The sequence below is a fragment of the Balaenoptera physalus genome, assembly GCF_965194825.1.
Source record: "Balaenoptera physalus genome assembly, chromosome: 7".
In the NCBI taxonomy this organism is placed as follows: domain Eukaryota; kingdom Metazoa; phylum Chordata; class Mammalia; order Artiodactyla; family Balaenopteridae; genus Balaenoptera; species Balaenoptera physalus.
Genome location: NC_138886.1, coordinates 84,028,450 through 84,035,198, shown reverse-complemented (window position 1 = coordinate 84,035,198; position 6,749 = coordinate 84,028,450).

Sequence of the window (6,749 nt, the reverse complement as noted above, 5' to 3'; positions counted from 1 at the left end):
TGTTCTCTAGCCTTCTTAAAAATCCTATGAAATGTGTAATATCTTTTTTTTAAATTTATTTTTATTTTTTTAAACATCTTTATTGGAGTATAATTGCTTTACAATGGTGTGTTAGTTTCTGCTTTATAACAAAGTGAATCAGTTATACATATACATATGTCCCCATATCTCTTCCCTCTTGCATCTCCCTCCTTCCCACCCTCCCTATCCCACCCCTCTAGGTGGTCACAAAGCACTGAGCTGATCTCCTTGTGCTATGCGGCTGCTTCCCACTAGCTAGCTATTTTACATTTAGTAGTGTATATATGTCCATGACACTCTCTCACCCTGTCACATCTCACCCCTCCCCCTCCCCATATCCTCAAGTCCATTCTCTAGTAGGTCTGTGTCTGTGTCTTTATTCCCGTCTTGCCACTAGGTTCTTCATGGCCTTTTTTTTTTTTTTTCCCTTAGATTCCATATATATGTGTTAGCATACTGTATTTGTTTTTCTCTTTCTGACTTACTTCACTCTGTATGACAGACTCTAACTCCATCCACCTCATTACAAATACCTCCATTTCATTTCTTTTTATGGCTGAGTAATATTCCATTGTATATATGTGCCACAACTTCTTTATCCATTCATCCGATGATGGACACTTAGGTTGCTTCCATGTCCTGGCTATTGTAAATAGAGCTGCAATGAACATTTTGGTACATGACTCTTTTTGAATTATGGTTTTCTCAGGGTATATGCCCAGTAGTGGGATTGCTGGGTCATATGGTAGTTCTATTTTTAGTTTTTTAAGGAACCTCCATACTGTTCTCCATAGTAGCTGTATCAATTTACATTCCCACCAACAGTGCAAGAGTGTTCCCTTTTCTCCACACCCTCTCCAGCATTTATTGTTTCTAGATTTTTTGATGATGGCCATTCTGACCGGTGTGAGATGATACCTCATTGTAGTTTTGATTTGCATTTCTCTAATGATTAATGATGTTGAGCATTCTTTCATGTGTCTGTTGGCCATCTGTATATCTTCTTTGGAGAAATGTCTATTTGGGTCTTCTGCCCATTTTTGGATTGGGTTGTTTGTTTTTTTGTTATTGAGCTGCATGAGCTGCTTGTAAATCTTGGAGATTAATCCTTTGTCAGTTGCTTCATTTGCAAATATATTCTCCCATTCTGAGGGTTGTCTTTTGGTCTTGTTTATGGTTTCCTTTGCTGTGCAAAAGCTTTTAAGTTTCATTAGGTCCCATTTGTTTATTTGTGTTTTTATTTCCATTTCTCTAGGGGCTGGGTCAAAAAGGATCTTGCTGTGATTTATGTCATAGAGTGTTCTGCCTATGTTTTCCTCTAAGAGTTTGATAGTGTCTGGCCTTACACTTAGGTCTTTAATCCATTTTGAGTTTATTTTTGTGTATGGTGTCAGGGAGTGTTCTAATTTCATACTTTTACAAGTACCTGTCCAATTTTCCCAGCACCACTTATTGAAGAGGCTGTCTTTTCTCCACTGTATATGCTTGCTTCCTTTATCAAAGATAAGGTGACCTTATGTGCATGGGTTTATCTCTGGGCTTTCTATCCTGTTCCATTGATCTATATTTCTGTTTTTGTGCCAGTACCAAACTGTCTTGATTACTGTAGCTTTGTAATATAGTCTGAAGTCAGGGAGCCTGATTCCTCCAGCTCCATTTATCGTTCTCAAGATTGCTTTGGCTATTCGGCGTCTTTTGTGTTTCCATACAAATTGTGAAACTTTTTGTTCTAGTTCTGTGAAAAATGCCTGTGGTAGTTTGATAGGGATTGCATTGAATCTGTAGATTGCTTTGGGTAGTAGAGTCATTTTCACAATGTTGATTCTTCCAATCCAAGAACATGGTATATCTCTCCATCTATTTGTATCCTCTTTAATTTCTTTCATCAGTGTCCTATAATTTTCTGCATACAGGTCTTTTGTCTCCTTAGGTAGGTTTATTCCTAGATATTTTATTCTTTTTGTGGCAATGGTAAACGGGAGTGTTTTCTTAATTTCACTTTCAGATTTTTCATCATTAGTGTATAGGAATGCAAGAGATTCCTGTGCATTAATTTTGTATCCTGCTACTTTACCAAATTCATTGATTAGCTCTAGGAGTTTTCTGGTAGCATCTTTAGGATTCTCTATGTATAGTATCATGTCATCTGCAAACAGTGACAGCTTTACTTCTTCTTTTCCGATTTGGATTCCTTTTATTTCTTTGCCTTCTCTGATTGCTGTGGCTAACACTTCCAAAACTATGTTGAATAACAGTGGTGAGAGTGGGCAAACTTGTCTTGTTCCTAATCTTAGTGGAAATGGTTTCAGTTTTTCACCATTGAGGACAATGTTGGCTGTGGGTTTGTCATATATGGCCTTTATTATGTTGAGGAAAGTTCCCTCTATGCCTACTTTCTGCAGGGCTTTTATCATAAATGGGTGTTGAATTTTGTCGAAAGCTTTCTCTGTATCTATTGAGATGATCATATGGTTTTTCTCCTTCAGTTTGTTAATATGATGTATCACGTTAATTGATTTGCGTATATTGAAGAATCCTTGCATTCCTGGAATAAACCCCACTTGATCATGGTGTATAATCCTTTTAATGTGCTGCTGGATTCTGTTTGCTAGTATTTTGTGGAGGATTTTTGCATCTATGTTCATCAGTGATATTGGCCTGTAGTTTTCTTTCTTTGTGACATCTTTGTCTGGTTTTGGTATCAGGGTGATGGTGGCCTCGTAGAATGAGTTGGGGAGTGTTCCTCCTTCTGCAAAATTTTGGAAGAGTTTGAGAAGGATTGGTGTTAGTTCTTCTCTAAATGTTTGATAGAATTCGCCTGTGAAGCCATCTGGTCCTGGCCTGTTGTATGTTGGAAGATTTTTAATCACAGTTTCAATTTCAGTGCTTGTGATTGGTCTGTTCATATTTTCTATTTCTTCCTGGTTCAGTCTCGGCAGGTTGTGCATTTCTAAGAATCTGTCCATTTCTTCCAGGTTGTCCATTTTATTGGCATAGAGTTGCTTGTAGTAATCTCTCATGATCGTTTGTATTTCTGCAGTGTCAGTGGTTACTTCTCCTTTTTCATTTCTAATTCTATTGATTTGAGTCTTCTCCCTTTATCTCTTGATGAGTCTGGCTAATGGTTTATCAATTTTGTTTATCTTCTCGAAGAACCAGCTTTTATTTTCATTGATTTTTGCTATTGTTTCCTTCATTTCTTTTTCATTTATTTCTGATCTGATCTTTATGATTTCTTTCCTTCTGCTAGCTTTGGGGTTTTTTTGCTCTTGTTTCTCTAATTGCTTTAGGTGCAAGGTTAGGTTGTTTATTTGAGATGTTTCCTGTTTCTTGAGGTAGGCTTGTATTGCTATAAACTTCCCTCTTAGAACTGATTTTGCTGCATCCCATAGGTTTTGGGTCGTCGTGTCTCCATTGTCATTTGTTTCTAGGTTTTTTTTGATTTCCCCTTTGATTTCTTCAGTGATCACTTCGTTATTAAGTAGTGTATTGTGTAGCCTCCATGTGTTTGTATTTTTTACAGATCTTTTCCTGTAATTGATATCTAGTCTCATAGCGTTGTGGTCGGAAAAGATACTTGATATGATTTCAAGTTTCTTAAATTTACCAAGGCTTGATTTGTGACCCAAGATATGATCTATCCTGGAGAATATTCCATGAGCACTTGAGAAAAATGTGTATTCTGTTGTTTTTGGGTGGAATGTCCTATAAATATCAATTAAGTCCATCTTGTTTAATGTATCATTTAAAGCTTGTGTTTCCTTATTTATTTTCATTTTGGATGATCTGTCCATTGGTGAAAGTAGGGTGTTAACGTCCCCTACTATGATTGTGTTACTGTCGATTTCCCCTTTTATGGCTGTTAGTATTTGCCTTATGTATTGAGGTGCTCCTATGTTGGGTGCATAAATATTTACAATTGTTATACCTTCCTCTTGGATCGATCCCTTGATCATTATATAGTGTCCTTCTTTGTCTCTTGTAATAGTCTTTATTTTAAAGTCTATTTTGTCTGATATGAGAATCGCTACTCCAGCTTTCTTTTGATTTCCATTTGCATGGAATATCTTTTTCCATCCCCTCACTTTCAGTCTGTATGTGTCTCTAGGTCTAAAGTGGGTCTCTTGTAGACAGCATATATATGGGTCTTGTTTTTGTATCCATTCAGCCAGTCTGTGTCTTTTGGTGGGAGCATTTAATCCATTTACATTTAAGGTAATTATCGATATGTATGTTCCTATTCCCGTTTTCTTAAATATTTTGGGTTTGTTATTGTAGGTCTTTTCCTTCTCTTGTGTTTCCTGCCTAGAGAAGTTCCTTTAGCATTTGTTGTAAAGCTGGTTTGGTGGTGCTGAACTCTCTCAGCTTTTGCTTGTCTGTAAAGGTTTTAATTTCTCCATCAAATCTGAATGAGATCCTTGCTGGGTAGAGTAACCTTGGTTGTAGGTTTTTCTCCTTCATCACTTTAAGTATATCCTGCCACTCCCTTCTGGCTTGCAGAGTTTCTGCTGAAAGATCAGCTGTTAACCTTATGGGGATTCCCTTGTGTGTTATTGGTTGTTTTTCCCTTGCTGCTTTTAATATGTTTTCTTTATATTTAATTTTTGATAGTTTGATTAATATGTGTCTTGGCGTGTTTCACCTTGGATTTATCCTGTATGGGACTCTCTGTGCTTCCAGGACTTGATTAACTATTTCCTTTCCCATATAAGGGAAGTTTTCAACTATAATCTCTTCAAATATTTTCTCAGTCCCTTTCTTTTTCTCTTCTTCTTCTGGGACCCCTATAATTCGAATGTTGGTGAGTTTAATGTTGTCCCAGAGGTCTCTGAGACTGTCCTCAGTTCTTTTCATTCTTTTTTCTTTATTGTGATCTGCAGTAGTAATTTCCACTCTTTTATCTTCCAGGTCACTTATCCGTTCTTCTGCCTCAGTTATTCTGCTATTGATCCCGTCTAGAGTATTTTTAATTTCATTTATTGTGTTTTTCATCGTTGCTTGGTTCCTCTTTAGTTCTTCTACATCCTTGTTAAATGTTTCTTGCATTTTGTCTATTCTATTTCCAAGATTTTGGATCATCTTTACTATCATTACTCTGAATTCTTTTTCAGGTAGACTGCCTATTTCCTCTTCATTTGTTAGGTCTGGTGTGTTTTGACCCTGCTCCTTCACCTGCTGTGTGTTTTTTTGTCTTCTTATTATGCTTATCTTACTGTGTTTGGGGTCTCCTTTTCACAGGCTGCAGGTTCGTAGTTCCCGTTGTTTTTGGTATCTATCCCCAGTGACTAAGGTTCGTTTAGTGGGTTGTGTAGGCTTCCTGGTGGAGGGTGCCTGTGTTCTGGTGGATGAGGTTGGATCTTGTCTTTCTGGTGGGCAGGTCCACGTCTGGTGGTGTGTTTTGGGGTGTCTGTGGCCTTATTATGCTTTTAGGCAGCCTCTCTGCTAATGGATGGGGCTGTGTTCCTGTCTTGCTAGTTGTTTGGCATAGGGTGTCCAGCACTGTAGCTTGCTGGTCGTTGAATGAAGCTGGGTCTTGATGTTGAGATGGAGATCTCTGAGAGATTTTCGCTGTTTGGTATTACGTGGAGCCGGAAGGTCTCTTGTGGACCAGTGTTCTGAAGTTGGCTCTCCCACCTCAGAGGCACAGCCCTGTTGCCTGGCTGGAGCACCAAGAGCCTTTCATCCACACGGCTCAGAATAAAAGGGAGAAAAAATAGAAAGAAAGAAAGAAAGAGGATAAAATAAAATAAAATATAACTACTAAAATAAAAAATAAGAAAAAAAATTAAGAATAAATTTATTAAGAAAAAAATTTTTAATTTTTAAAAATAAATTTATTAATTTTTTATAATAAAAAATAAGAAAAAAATTAAGAAAAAATTTATTAAGAAAAAAATTTTTTTAATTTTTTAAAAATAAAAAATATGAAAAAACTTATAAAAAATTTTTTTTAATTTCTAAAAATAGGAAATGAGGAAAAAATTATTAAGAAAACATTTATTAGGAAATAAAAAATTTTTTAAGTAAAAAAAGAAAAAAAAAAACGGACGGACCTAACCCTAGGACTAATGGTGAAAGCAAAGCTATACCGACAAAATCTCACCCAGAAGCATATACATATACACTCACAAAAAAAGGAAAAGGGGAAAAATTAATATATCCTGCTCCCAAAGTCCACCTCCTGAATTTGGGATGATTCGTTGTCTATGCAGGTATTCAACAGATGCAGGCACATCAAGTTGTTTATGGAGCTTTAATCCGCTGCTTCTGAGGCTGCTGGGAGAGATTTCCCTTTCTTTTCTTTGTTCGCACATCTCCCGGGGTTCAGCTTTGGATTTGGACCCGCCTCTGCATGTAGGTCACCTGAGGGCGTCTGTTCCCCGCCCAGACAGAACGGGGTTAAAGGAGCAGCTGTTTCGGGGGCTCTGGCTCACTCAGGACGGTGGGAGGGAGGGGTACGGATGCGAGGCGAGCCTGTGGCGGCAGAGGCCGGCGTGGCATTGCAGCAGCCTGAGGCGCGCCGTGTGTTCTCCCAGGGAAGTTGTCCCTGGATCACGGGAGCCTGACCGTGGCGGGCTGCACCAGCTCCCGGGAGGGGTGGTGTGGAGAGTGACCTGTGCTCGCACACAGGCTTCTTGGTGGTGGCAGCAGCAGCCTTAGTGTCTCCTGCCTGTCTCTGGGGTCCGCGCTGATAGCCGCAGCTCGTGCCCTCCTCTGGGGTCCGTGCT